Source organism: Staurois parvus, unplaced genomic scaffold (assembly GCF_062004578.1).
Source record: "Staurois parvus isolate SC_StPar_1 unplaced genomic scaffold, SC_StPar_1.0 ptg000723l, whole genome shotgun sequence".
Lineage (NCBI taxonomy): Eukaryota > Metazoa > Chordata > Amphibia > Anura > Ranidae > Staurois > Staurois parvus.
The window spans coordinates 426,700-442,050 of NW_028318519.1; the positions used below are offsets into that span (position 1 = coordinate 426,700).

Here is a 15,351-nt window from a genome sequence, read left to right on the forward strand (position 1 = left end):
TTCCACTGGATCAACGGTGGGTATAGGATTATAATTTTTTTTTTCTCTCTATGGTTGAACTGGATGGACTTTTGTCTTTTTTTCAGCCAGACTAACTATGTAACCAACTCCCAGAACCTATGAATACACAAGCAGGACCACAGCATGTGCATGAAATCCATGGATTCATCCAGCCACCACCAGAAATGGGGAGAAGATTGAGAATAGATTTTATGTAACAAACGGGGTGTTAAGTAAACCCTATGTAATATTTTGAATTGAATTAGGCAGTCTCTGGCAGAAACCAACTAAAGGAAAGAGTAATCCCAAATGTCCTCCCAATCCTCCCCATCCAACTCTGGCACCTCCACCACCCAAGAGGCACGTAGCCTCTCCAGTATACGGTGAATGGAGGGCTGGGGTTTAGATACACTTTAAACCTTTTCCTTAAAAGAGAGGCTTTTTTTTTTAGAAACAGCAACAGAAATGTGTTGAAAAGATAACTTGAACTTGTTTCCAGGAAAGGCATAGCTAGATCAGGATTTTCCTTTACAGTTCTATATACAGTACATGGTACACAGAGTACATCAAGTGAGACCAGAGGCGGACTGACAACTCATGGGGCCCCCGGGCAATAGGGGATCATGGGGCCCCTGTGTCCTTGCCCAAACTCAAAAAAGCCTATGAAAAAGGTACCAGGGGCATCTCATGGGGCCCCCTACTGACCCCGGGCCCTCGGGCAGTGCCCGAGTTTCCAAATGGTCAGTCCACCCCTGAGTGAGACCAACTTTTAAGTGTGATAGCAAAGGACCTGTTTTAATGGACACCCAACTCTACATATGTTACAATGTCATTTATTCTGGAACAACTAAAATGTGGAATGTTGTTAGTTTTCTGAAAGACTAGACTAGATTGTAACCAGCCTTTCTCAACCAGGGCTTCTCCAGAGGTTGCTAGGATCTCTTTAGCCATCTGTAAGGAGGCCATTCTTCCTAACAAATTCAAATGTAAGGAGCATTCTTTTCACTGACAACCACTGCAATGGGGCCCCTCTCTCACAGACCACTAGGGATGGGCTCATGTGTTTTTCTTGCCAGGATAACTGTATAGTAAGAGATCATATTGGAATCTTCATTAGAGGTTTCTCATGATTGAGGATCCATTGCTTGGGACCCACACAGCTTCAGGCTTTGTCAAACCTCCTATAACCTGGGATTTCTCATTTTGGCAAGAGGCTGTGTGTTGTAAGGTGAAGGGCTCAATGGCAACACTTCATTATATCACTTGATGAAGAATAATGAACATTATGGTACATGTTATATATATGGATATTTAAAAAGTTGACTTCATCACTTGAGGTGATAACCTTTATTCATTTGTTTTATGGTCATCTTCTAGTGCCAGAGAGGAAACTTCTCATACACTTCCTGTCTTTCACTAGAGGCCAAAAAACACATTATAGAGACCATCTCTCACAGTAAATACCAGAACAACGGGTGTTTCAGGTGGTAGGCCCCTTCAGGAGACAGTCTTAGACTTGAGAACTAGGGAATACTGGACAAACTTAATGACACCATTGGCATTTGCACAAATACAAATGCCAACTATTTATGCGTTTTTCTCATGCTTGTTATGTTCATTATATTTTAACTGCTTTTTAATGCACCTATTTACTTGTGTATGCCTTCTACGACCTCACGCAAATGACTAAACTTATTTCTGTGTTTTTCTTTTGATTTACGACTTTAGTGACTTTCAGAACTCTTGGGTTATTCTGCATATTATAATGGCTTGTTGTGTTGAAAACATCAAGGAGGCACAAACTGCAGCAATATTAAATGGCATATCAATCATTATTACGTTGTACGAAACGTGGGTTCATTAGCTTGTGCTAGGGGCCATTCTGCAAAAAGAGCTTTGTAAAAACATATCAATCACTCCCATATTAGGCTAAATGTTGAAAAACTTTGAAAACTCCCTTCCTGAGTACTTATATTGGGCCCCATTTTGAAATGAGTCTTAAAAGAATGTGCTTTTAACAAACTAAACTTTGGAATATGCAATACCTGTTTTGTTGGGGGCTCTGTGATATGTCTTTTGCCCACCGAGGAAGGTGGTCTTGTTGTACCTAAATATGGCTGACTTCAGAGAGAGCTTGCAGTATGCTGAATCTGAAATGGCAATGTCCATTTTGGGTAGGCTGAATGGATACGAAGTGTAAGTCCAGGCAATTTTGTTTTGATTTGGATAGGGTGGGAAAGGGATAGAGCTTTGGTCAGGCTTTTATTGCTGTCTCAGTCTCCATTAGGAAGATTTCGCAGTTCAGTTTTGGGCACCAAAGCACAAAAAGAACATTGGGGAACTGGAGAAAGTATAGAGAAGGGCAACCAAACTGATAAGAGGCATGGAGGAGATCAGCTATGAGGAAAGAATAGAGGAACTGAATTTATTCTCTCTTGAAAAGAGGAGATTAAGGGGGGATATGATCACCATGTATAATACATAAGGGGGGATATGATCTCCATGTATAATACATAAGGGGGGATATGATCACCATGTATAATACATAAGGAGGGATATGATCTCCATGTAAAATACATAAGGGGGGATATGATCACCATGTATAATACATAAGGGGGGATATGATCACCATGTATAATACATAAGGGGGGATATGATCTCCATGTATAATACATAAGGGGGGATATGATCACCATGTATAATACATAAGGGGGGGATATGATCACCATGTATAATACATAAGGGGGGATATGATCACCATGTATAATACTTAAGGGGGGATATGATCAACATGTATAATACAAAAGGGGGATATGATCTCCATGTATAATACATAAGGGGGGATATGATCTCCATGTATAATACATAAGGGGGGGTATGATCTCCATGTATAATACATAAGGGGGGATATGATCACCATGTATAATATATAATGGAGGATATGATCCCCATGTATAATACATAAGGGGGGATATGATCAACATGTATAATACAAAAGGGGGGATATGATCAACATGTATAATACATAAGGGGGGATATGATCTCCATGTATAATACATAAGGGGGGATATGATCTCCATGAATAATACAAAAGGGGGAATATGATCTCCATGTATAATACATAAGGGGGGATATGATCTCCATGTATAATACATAAGGGGGATATGATCTCCATGTATAATACATAAGGGGGATGTGATCACCATGTATAATACATAAGGGGGGATATGATCTCCATGTATAATACATAAGGGGGGATATGATCACCATGTATAATACATAAGGGGGATATGATCACCATGTATAATACATAAGGGGGATATGATCACCATGTATAATACATAAGGGGGGATATGATCCCCATGTATAATACATAAGGGGGGATATGATCTCCATGTATAATACATAAGGGGGATATGATCTCCATGTATAATACATAAGGGGGGATATGATCCCCATGTATAATACATAAGGGGGGATATGATCTCCATGTATAATACATAAGGGGGGATATGATCTCCATGTATAATACATAAGGGGGATATGATCACCATGCATAATACATAAGGGGGGATATGATCACCATGTATAATACATAAGGGGGATATGATCAACATGTATAATACATAAGGGGGGATATGATCTCCATGTATAATACATAAGGGGGGATGTGATCACCATGTATAATACATAAGGGGGGATATGATCTCCATGTATAATACATAAGGGGGGATGTGATCTCCATGTATAATACATAAGGGGGGATATGATCTCCATCTATAATACATAAGGGGGGATATGATCACCATGTATAATACATAAGGGGGGATGTGATCACCATGTATAATACATAAGGGGGATGTGATCTCCATGTATAATACATAAGGGGGATGTGATCTCCATATATAATACATAAGGAGGGATATGATCTCCATGTATAATACATAAGGAGGGATATGATCACCATGTATAATACATAAGGGGGAATATGATCAACATGTATAATACATAAGGGGGGATGTGATCTCCATGTATAATACATAAGGGGGATGTGATCACCATGTATAATACATAAGGGGGGATGTGATCTCCATGTATAATACATAAGGGGGATGCGATCTCCATATATAATACATAAGGGGGATATGATCTCCATGTATAATACATAAGGGGGGATATGATCACCATGTATAATACATAAGGGGGGATATGATCTCCATGTATAATACATAAGGGGGGATATGATCACCATGTATAATACATAAGGGGGATATGATCTCCATGTATAATACATAAGGGGGGATATGATCTCCATGTATAATACATAAGGGGGGATATGATCTCCATGTATAATACATAAGGGGGATATGATCTCCATGTATAATACATAAGGGGGGGATATGATCTCCATGTATATTACATAAGGGGGGATGTGATCTCCATGTATAATACATAAGGAGGGATATGATCTCCATGTATAATACATAAGGGGGGGTATGATCTCCATGTATAATACATAAGGGGGATATGATCTCCATGTATAATACATAAGGGGGATATGATCTCCATGTATAATACATAAGGAGGGATATGATCACCATGTATAATACATAAGGGGGGATATGATCTCCATGTATAATACATGAGGGGGGATATGATCTCCATGTATAATACATAAGGGGGATATGATCTCCATGTATAATACATAAGGGGGATATGATCTCCATGTATAATACATAAGGGGGGATATGATCACCATGTATAATACATAAGGGGGATATGATCTCTATGTATAATACATAAGGGGGGATATGATCTCCATGTATAATACATAAGGGGGATATGATCTCTATGTATAATACATAAGGAGGGATATGATCACCATGTATAATACATAAGGGGGATATGATCTCCATGTATAATACATAAGGGGGGATATGATCACCATGTATAATACATAAGGGGGATATGATCTCTATGTATAATACATAAGGGGGGATATGATCTCCATGTATAATACATAAGGGGGGGATATGATCACCATGTATAATCAATAAGGGGGGATATAATCTCCATGTATAATACATAAGGGGGATATGATCACCATGTATAATACATAAGGGGGGGATATGATCTCCATGTATAATACATAAGGGGGGGATATGATCTTTATGTATAATACATAAGGGGGGATATGATCTCCATGTATAATACATAAGGGGGGATATGATCTCCATGTATAATACATAAGGGGGGATATGATCTCCATGTATAATACATAAGGGGGGATATGATCTCCATGTATAAATACATCAGTGGTTCATATAGTGAACTCGGTGTAGAGTTATTCACCCTGAGGTCATCACAGAGGACAAGGGGGCACTCTTTACGTCTGGAGGAAAAGAAATTTAATCTCCAAATACAGAAAGGTTTCTTCACAGTGAGAGCTGTGAAAATGTGGAATAGACTCCCTCAAGAGTTGGTTCTGGCCAGCTCAGTGGATTGCTGTAGGAAAGTCCTGGATTCTTTCCTAGATACACAGAATATAACTGGATATAACATTTATAGGTAAAGTTGATCCAGGGAATATCCAATTGCCTCTCGGGGGATCAGAAAGACATTTTTTTTTACCTGCAGAAGCAAATTGGATCATGCTTTGCTGTTTTTTTTTCCTTTCTCTGGATCAACTGTGGGTATAGGATTATAACTTTTTTTTTTTAAATGGTTGAACTGGATGGACTTTTGTCTTTTTTCAGCCAGACTAACTATGTAACTGTAACTTCTTGTACCAGTGATCATTGTCAGGTGTGAAGAGGTGGTAAAGAGCATGATCATCCCAGCTTTGGTCATAGGTTGCATAAATTAGTGAGAGCAAGTTTCAGGTCCTGCTTTATAGTTCACAGTTCACCAAAGGTTAGCTTAAAGCCCATCTGGGGGCAAAAATTTGTGATAAGGAGTTACTTCACCCTTCTGCAGCCCCCCTCTCAATTTTTTTCTTTACTTACAGTATCCTTCTTCTATACAGCGGCACACAGTGGCTCCCAGCAGCACACAAAGGAACAGGTACACCCTGAAGACCAAAGGGTTGTTGAGAAGACCAGTCACCGAGCAGACAGCAAAGAAGCTCAGGTGACCAGTTCTCTCAACAGGAATTGCTCCAGCTGCAACAATTAGTGGGCTGCATTTACTGATTAATTATACCTAAAAGGCAATTGTGGTTGCATGAAGTAGTGCCTCAACAATAATGTTGAGGTCCTTGTTACATTTTTTGATTATGCCCCGATAAAGGTTGGGACAGCCTTTTCTTCTCTAACAGGGGCAATCTGACAAAGGAGAAGGATTGTAAGATTGTTCAGAAGGGATAATGGAGGGTGGACAGCCTTGGAGGTGGCACTAGGGGACCAATAATAATGGCTAGCAGGCAGAGAAGGACAACAATCACGAGAAAACAGGTGACAGTAAGGGAAACCTGCCCCCTGGCAATCATTATTAGTTAGACCAACCATTTTGGACCAGGGTTTCATAGCATTCTAGAATTTCCCTGAGCTGTGTCTGATGACCTCCTGTTCTATGGCGTCTGCATGTTTCCAGGACCAACACAAATTGGCAGGGCCGTCCGAAGGATCCTTCAGTACAATGATCTTTTATAGCAGTCTGTAAAGGTGGCATTCTGGCCACCACTTCAAGGTAAGTAGATTCTTTCCATTGGTTAGCAATGTAAGGGAAACAACCTCTTCTGTGAAAGGACTCAGTTGCAGCTGTGAATGATACATTCATGTTCTCATCTCTACTGTCCTGTTGGGTGGGACAGCAATTAATTTACTTCCTCTTGATGTGTGAACTGGAGCTTGAAACTTTTCCATGTTAGCTCTGGAATAATTGGAATAGGACTGCAACATCAACTAGTATTTTATTTGCTCTGGGGAATCAGGAGCAGCCACAGGGCACCTATATGCTAGTGTGGACATGAATTAAGACTTGTCGTTGTTTTGCAAGTTTTGAAGCTGTACTGGAAACCCTATGAAGAAGACCTGTTTACTGGCACTGGCCATGTTTTCCTCATCTCTTCCACCGCTGAATGTCCTTTATGCTACAATAACAGTTGCTCTTTTTCCTGATTGGGGGAATGTTTCCACCAATCTGAGAAAAGAACCACTGTTAGCAAGCTATGGTGGGAGAAACAGGGTTGAATCTCTTCAAGACCAAAAACTGATGCTCACTTACAGATGTGGGGATATACTTATACAAACTAGAGGCCTCATTTGAGGACATCAATTATTATTTGTCCTCCCAATGAATTTTCCTCTCCAGGGAAGAAATATTAAAGGGCTTTGTGTGGCCCTCACATCTTGGCAGACACATGTGGAAATGGTCTGAGAAGATGCAGTCATGCGTATTACAGGATGTAGAGATGGAAGGATTGCATCGTAGAATTGTGGATATATCATGCAAATGTACTAACTTTAGCAGACTAGTGGATTCTAAGTAGACATTCATTAAAGGTTTCCATTTTTGAAATGGTGAAACTATAAATGGTATATAGAGACTGATGGGGACAGCCTTAGCTCTCAGCCTTATTTTAAATAGAACTACAATTAGAATCCCCAAAGCAAATTGTTGGGCCTACTAGTATCTATGTACAGCCCTGGTCCAAAGTTTTGAGAATTACACAAATATTAATTTTCACCGAATTTCAGTGTTTTTAGATCTTTTTGTCAGTTGTTACTATGGTATACTGAAGTATAATTACAAGCATTTCATAAGTGTCAAAGGCTTTTATTGACAATTACATTAAAGTGTTACTGAACCCAGGACCCAGCATTCACTATATCTGGTCTCCCTGGACCCAGCATTCACTATATCTGGTCTCCCCGGACCCTGCATTCACTATATCCGGTCTCCCCGGACCCTGCATTCACTATATCCGGTCTCCCCAGACCCTGCATTCACTATATCTGGTCTCCCCGGACCCTGCATTCACTATATATGGTCTCCCCAGACCCTGCATTCACTATATCTGGTCTCCCTGGACCCAGCATTCACTATATCTGGTCTCCCCGGACCCTGCATTCACTATATCCGGTCTCCCCGGACCCTGCATTCACTATATCCGGTCTCCCCGGACCCTGCATTCACTATATCCGGTCTCCCCGGACCCTGCATTCACTATATCTGGTCTCCCTGGACCCAGCATTCACTATATCTGGTCTCCCCGGACCCAGCATTCACTATATCTGGTCTCCCACAGTACGCAGAATATGGAAACACAATTATTTTAGTAAATATAAACTGATAAATACCTTTTCTCATCAGCAGTATATAGCAGTCTTGTGACTTCTATCAGTGCCCAACTGAGAACTGGTTAAAGCTTGTAGTAGGAGTTTTCATTCTCCCCTGATTGTCCTATGAGGCTACATGACCCCTGACCCTCTGTTTGGACAGTGCTGATTGGCCCTGTGCTGATCACATGTACCCTGCCAAGCAAAAAAAACCCTCTGGCAATACACACCAAACTGAGCATGTGCAGCTTGTCCCCAAGGCTCTGTATTATCAGCAGGTGGATTAGGGACAGTAGAAGAAGGGGGATAGAAGACAAAGAGGACAGGCGGGGGGGGGGGGCACTGGAAGAAGGGGAGGATCAGAGAAGTCAGGATCAAACATCCTTTTTAAACAATGCAGAGGATTAACCTCTTAGGTTCCACAGTGAGTATAACAAGCATACTTTTTTGCATATACAGACTGATTTTACTGTTGTGGTTTTAGTAACACTTTAGGTTTATGTAAAGAGTCAATATTTGCAGTGTTGCCCCTTTGTTTTCAAGACCTCTGCAATTCACCCTGGCATGCTGTTAATAAGCTTCTGGGCCACTTACTTCATAGATGTGTTGCAAGCTCCTGAGGAAGTGACTTCTGTCACAAAACATGTTAGGTTACATCTAACAGTGAAAAACACCATGTACTCTGAAGGAAGTGCATTGAGTTTACCATCTTTAAATTTCCATATCAGAAAATTGTATTTTTATGCCCTACTATGGGGGATGGGGTAACATTGTAAATATATGTGCAATGCTTAGTAGTATTTTTAATTATAAATATATTTTAGATATGCAACGTCAATAAAGTAACAGTTGGTTTTATATTTGTGCTACTGTGTTTATGTGCCTAAAAAGCCCATAATTATCCCAGACATAGTTTGAACTTCTGGGCCACATCCTAACTGATGGCAGCCCATTCCTGCATAATCAATGCTTGGAGTTTGTCAAAATTTGTGGGGGGTTTTTGTTCACCCCCATTCTCTTGAGGATTGACCACAAGTGCTCAATGGGATTAAGGTCTAGGGAATTTCCTGGCCATGGACCAAAAATTTTTATGTTTTGTTCCCCAAGCCACTAACTTACCACTTTTGCCTTTTGGCAAGGTGCTCCATCATGCTGGAAAAGGCATTGTTCCTCCCCAAACTGTTCTTGGATGGTTGGGAAAGGTTGCTCTGAGAGTATGGTTTTGGACCATTCTTTATTCATGACTGTGTTCTTAGGCAGAATTGTGAGAGAGGCCTTTCCCTTGACTGAGAAGCAACCCCACACATGAATGGTCTCAGGAAGCTTTACTGTTGGCATGATACAGGACTGATGGTAGCGCTCCCCTTTTCTTCTCTGGACAAGGTTTTTTCCAGATGCCCCAAACAATTGGAAAGGGGATTTATCAGAGAAAACTACTTTACCCCAATCCTCAGCAGTCCAATCCCTGCACCTTTTGCAGAATACCAGTTTGTCCCTGATGTTTTTCCTGGAGAAAAGTGGCTTCTTTGCTGCCCTTCTTGACACCAGGCCATCCTCCAAAAGTCTTCTCCTCACTGAGCGTGCAGATGCATCACACCTGCCTGCTGCCATTCCTGAGCAAGCTCTGCACTGATGGTGCCCTGATCCCGCAGCTGAATCAACTTTAGGAGACGTTCCTGCCGCTTGCTGGACTTTCTTGGGTGCCCTGAAGCCTTCTTCACAAAAATTGAACCTCTCTCCTTGAAGTTCTTGATGATCTGTTAAACGGTTAATTTAGGTGCAATCTTAGTAGCAACAATCCTATCCTTGCCTGTGAATTGCTTTTTGTGCAAAGCAATGATAACTGCACATGCTTCCTTGCAGGTAGATTAATATTTCTGTCAATCTCAAAACTTTTGGCCAGGGCTGTACATTTTTCCTTTCTGTATTTCCAACACTGCGTCTTTTGGGTTTTTTTTATTATTAGAAGAATATTTCCTTTTTGGCCAAATGCCATGACTTGCAGAGTTACAAACCCCATTGAGCCGAAAAGGTGACTTTTATATGGCAAAGAGCAGGTAAAAAATGCATTAACCACAACTGCAAGCAGACAACAATAAACTGGCATTTCTGTAACTGCTTAAAGGATTGTTCATAGTTCACCTCCTTCTGAAAGTGCAAGTTGACTGCCTGTTATGCTGATAATTTTAATGGGGGTGCCTTGCCTGTTAATGAGTGTTTCTAGGTACAGACAACAGAAAGAACATGCCCCAGGCATGTGTGGGATATTCAGGGCATCATCATGACTTCTATTATGGGTACCTCTGCTTCTGCACCCATCTGACCTCATAATCAGGACAACACCCATTGTGGGGGGAAGAAAAACTCTTCCAGACTTCCCCCAAGCTTAGTGCCATGTGACAAGACAGTGCTGGGAGAACATAATTTACAGACATGTTTTTGACTATCAGGTATAATGGGGGACAAGTGCAGTATATGTGAGGTGTGCCCTAGTGTTAATATCTATCTAAGGGTGAATGGAGTCACGGATTTTGGTTATGTGTGTTTGGTTTCATTGGTTCTTTATCAATAAATTATATCTTTAAAAATACTTATACTCAAAAATGTGGCTTAGGACATGTCTTCTATTGAAACATGTAATACCATGTTATACCGATGGTTATATCCCGGGGCAGACTGACAACTCATGGGGCCCCCGGGCAATAGGGGATCATGGGGCCCCTGTGTCCTTACCCAAACTCAAAAAAGCCTATGAAAAAGGTACCAGGGGCATCTCAGGGGGCCCCCTACTGACCCCAGGCCCTCTGGCAGTGCTCGGGTTTCCAAATGGTCAGTCCGCCCCTGGTTATATCCCTTGTTCTCCCCAATGTATCTTGCATGTTGCGTCTGGTCAATTGCATGAGTGCCCAGTGGTGCCCCAGATCTTTTGGAAGCCTTCAGGGGCGGACTGACAACTCATGGGGCCCCCGGGCAATAAGGGATCATAGGGCCCCTGTGTCTTTGCCCAAACTCAAAAAAGCCTATGGAAAAGGTACCAGGGGCATCTCATGGGGCCTGCAAAAAAAGGGGGATTTGTGAAAAGAGATTCACAGAAAAAGCGGCTACATAATGAACAGAATGTGACACTCAGAAAAATTTCCAAAAATTATGCTTTATTACACATATAAATTTGACATATGGGCAATTGCCCTGGTTTACCATCACCTCAGTAAGAGACAATACACACAGACCTAAAACCATATAAAATGACACCAAGACCGGTCTGAATGCATGTGCAACAGAGAAAATGACTACAGGAGTCTAAAGTCCCTGTAGCACAAACGCATAGGTGAACACTTCCCAAAGGAGGTGTATCCAAAAATTATACCATAGGTATATCATGAAACAGGTTATAATAATGTAGACTAAGCTCCTACCACCCACGTTCACTGATTTCAGGGATTCCAGTGGGACAGTTTTTGAGATGTCGGAGAAATTGTTCGAACATTAATGATTTTAGGATGGAGGCTCAGGACCTCTATAGAAGATTTAGGGAAAGGGGATATTCTCACTCTCAAATTAGAAATGCTCGGAGACGGGCATATCAAACTGACCGCAAGGATCTATTATCTCCCAAAAAGGATGAGAAGGTCAAAGTAAGTGATCAACCTGTTAGAATGATAACCCAATTTGGAGCCCAATGGCAAGATGTAAAATTAATATTAGAAAAACATTGGAAGATTTAACTCAATGCCCCAAGCTGAGTAGGATTGTAGGTGAACGCCCCCAGATGGGAGCAAGAAGAGCACCAAATCTTGGTGATCTCCTTATCCATTCTGATTATCAACCATTAAAACAAACAACATGGTTGAAATCACGTACTAAGGGGATGTTTAAATGTGGAAAATGTCAAATTTGTAAATATGTAGATCGTATGGATTCCTTTTATGACTCAGGAAACAACACTCACTATAAAATTCAAAGTCTCATAAATTGTTCTACAGTGAGAGTGTTATATATTTTAACCTGTCCCTGTAAAAAGATGTATATTGGTAAGACCAAAAGACAACTTAAAGTACGAATAGGTGAACATCTTAGAGATATTAGATCAAATGATCCTGAAAGCAATCTTGCACAACATTATGCTAAATATCATGGAGGTAAACTGGATGGTACAAAAGTGAAAGGTTTCTATGCATTGCACTTTCCACAAAGGAGAGGTGATTTTGACAGAGAACTGCTTAAAAAGGAGAAATACTGGATATATAAACTTGATACATTGTACCCAAAGGGGTTAAATGTGGAATGTGATCTCCAAGTATTTTTGGATAAATAGATTTACATAGTTGTGTACCCTTATATCTCCATATGTTGGCTAACTTATGGTATTTTTCTATCTTCACTAATAGTTGGATTATATGTTAAATAACTAAGGTAAACCTTTTTTGTATTTGGGAATAATAACAATAATATTGATGACCTCATGTTATGAATTTAAGTATAGCTCCAAAAAATGTGAAAGGATCGACCGTTGAGCTAATTATCCCCTTTTCCCTTAATAATAACTATACCATAAAATGGGTATTTGAAATTTGGGTATATTTTTTATAAAATAACCCATAGTGAAAATTCTTAGTTAATATTGCCATCTTGTGGTGGCTTTGCGGTAATTCATATTGTTCTTTTGGGAACTTGACTCAATGAATAGACCTGGTAATTCTTTCATTAATATCGCCATCTTCTGGTGAGAGTGTGGTAATGTTTCAACTGATCAATATATCTAACTCATGGTCCTTTGATTTATATATGCATTGTTAAAATTGCCAAGCTTTTCCTCTCTCTGATGTTTCTAGTCGCCTGTCTTTTTAATTATATTCAATAATGACCAGCAGCTGTGCTAAGTATTTAGCCCCCTTTTTTTCTTCCATTGGGAATAACTGCAGGATAGTTTTTGCATAAATGGGTGGGTCTTAACCCACTATAAATAGGAAATTGAAATGCAGTGTTTTCATTGGTCCTGACGAAGCTGAGTGAGATACGCCCATCGGCGAAACGCGTTGACGTCATACGTCAGATACGTCACTTCCGGTCATGCGCATTAGGTGGAACGCACGCTGACCTACAAGGAGGAAGCCATCTTCACATGCCATGAGGCAAGCCTATGCAGCACAGGCGCCAAGAAGGGGCTGGAACCCGCGGTATATCGGCTGATGTCAGCGGTGGCTCCTTGGCCTCTCTGGCCTTGTATGGCAGTACCTATGAAGGACATTCTTTCCTTTCCTATTAGCCATTGCACAGGTGGTGAGTGGACTGTTACAGGACATTAGATATATGGTCCTATGTGATCTATATGACCTATATATCCTATATAGAGTGTAAGCTCTCTCAGTGACTTTCCACATATTATTTGTTTCACTACAGGATGGGGACATCATGGTGCTTTATATAGGAAACAAGATATACCACGTATATTTCAACAGGCAGAAGATCTTTTGGGATGTGTCTTGTTTTTCTTACTGAAAGTGGTATGTAGTCCACATGTAGTGGTGAAGAAACCATTTCAAGCAGTGTGCTGCTTTTTGCATCTTTTCCTCAATCCTGGGAACAAATGGGGCATATTCTCATTTCAAGAGCCCTAGGAAACAGCTGTTTACATTACAGATGAATGGGCCCCAACCACTTGTGCCGGCATAGGAATGTACTGCATCATATATATGATATAATGTCTTTTTTCATATAGGCATAGAGGCATGCTTTTCTCTTTTTGACGCATACTGTGCTTGCTGCATTGCATACATGTGATACTTATATCCATAGTATAATTTTTTGAAATTCCCTGATTAGGATATAACCATTATGGTAGGAGCTTAGTCTACATTATTATAACCTGTTTCATGATATACCTATGGTATAATTTTTGGATACACCTCCTTTGGGAAGTGTTCACCTATGCGTTTGTGCTACAGGGACTTTAGACTCCTGTAGTCATTTTCTCTGTTGCACATGCATTCAGACCGGTCTTGGTGTCATTTTATATGGTTTTAGGTCTGTGTGTATTGTCTCTTACTGAGGTGATGGTAAACCAGGGCAATTGCCCATATGTCATATTTATATGTGTAATAAAGCATAATTTTTGGAAATTTTTCTGAGTGTCACATTCTGTTCATTATGTAGCCGCTTTTTCTGTGAATCTCTTTTCACAAATCCCCCTTTTTTTGCATGCCTTTTTTGGCTACTGAATGGAGACCATATATTGGGTGATACGACAATTTATTCTACAACCTCTTAATAACTATCTTTAGCATATGCATCTCATGGGGCCCCCTACTGATCCCGGGCCCTCAGGCAGTGCCCGAGTTTCCAAATGGTCAGTCCGCCCCTGGAACCCTTGCAATGCCCCTCTGTCTGTATGAACTTAGCCTTAGCGAATACAAAGTCATTTTTAAAATATTAAAATGAGCAAATATATTAGCAACTACTCAATGCTGGAAGACTACAGTTTCTCTTGACCCTGTTGATTAGACATGTGCAATTAGTGTCGTTACGAATTGAAATTCTGACACAATTTTCATTATTCGGAAATTATCCAGATGTATCCGAATTTCCAAATCACAATAGTAAAAAAATTCAACTAATCTGAAATAAATAACAAAATTAATTATCCAAATTCAAAAATGCATTTAAATTCAAATACAAAAATTTTAAATGGAAAGATATTGCAATAAATGCAGTAACGTATAAAAGTAAAATAAGATGATGAAATAAGATGATAATTCCTACTTAGGGGCAGACTGACCAATTGGAAACTCAGGCACTGCCCGAGGGCCCGGCGTCAGTAGGGAGCCCCATGAGATGCCCCTGGTACCTTTTCATAGGCTTTTTTTGAGTTTGGGCAAGAACACAGGGGCCCCATGATCCCCTATTGCCCCATGAGTTGTCAGTCCGCCCCTGAGCCTGCTATATAGAATAGAATAGAACAGAAAAAATAGAATAGAATAAAAAAAGAATAGATTATAATAGAGTAAAATAGAATTGAATTGAATAAAATATAACAAATATAGCCATCTTCAAAAATTTGAATACTGAAATTGTA

The 15,351-nt window shown here is 40.3% G+C and overlaps 1 protein-coding gene across 1 annotated transcript in view; it reads right to left on the reverse strand.

The window, feature by feature from the left end:
* SCARA5 (scavenger receptor class A member 5) overlaps window positions 1-15,351 on the reverse strand; it is a 537,618-nt gene that overhangs the window by 215,682 nt on the left and 306,585 nt on the right. The gene's annotated exons all lie outside the window — the stretch shown is intronic.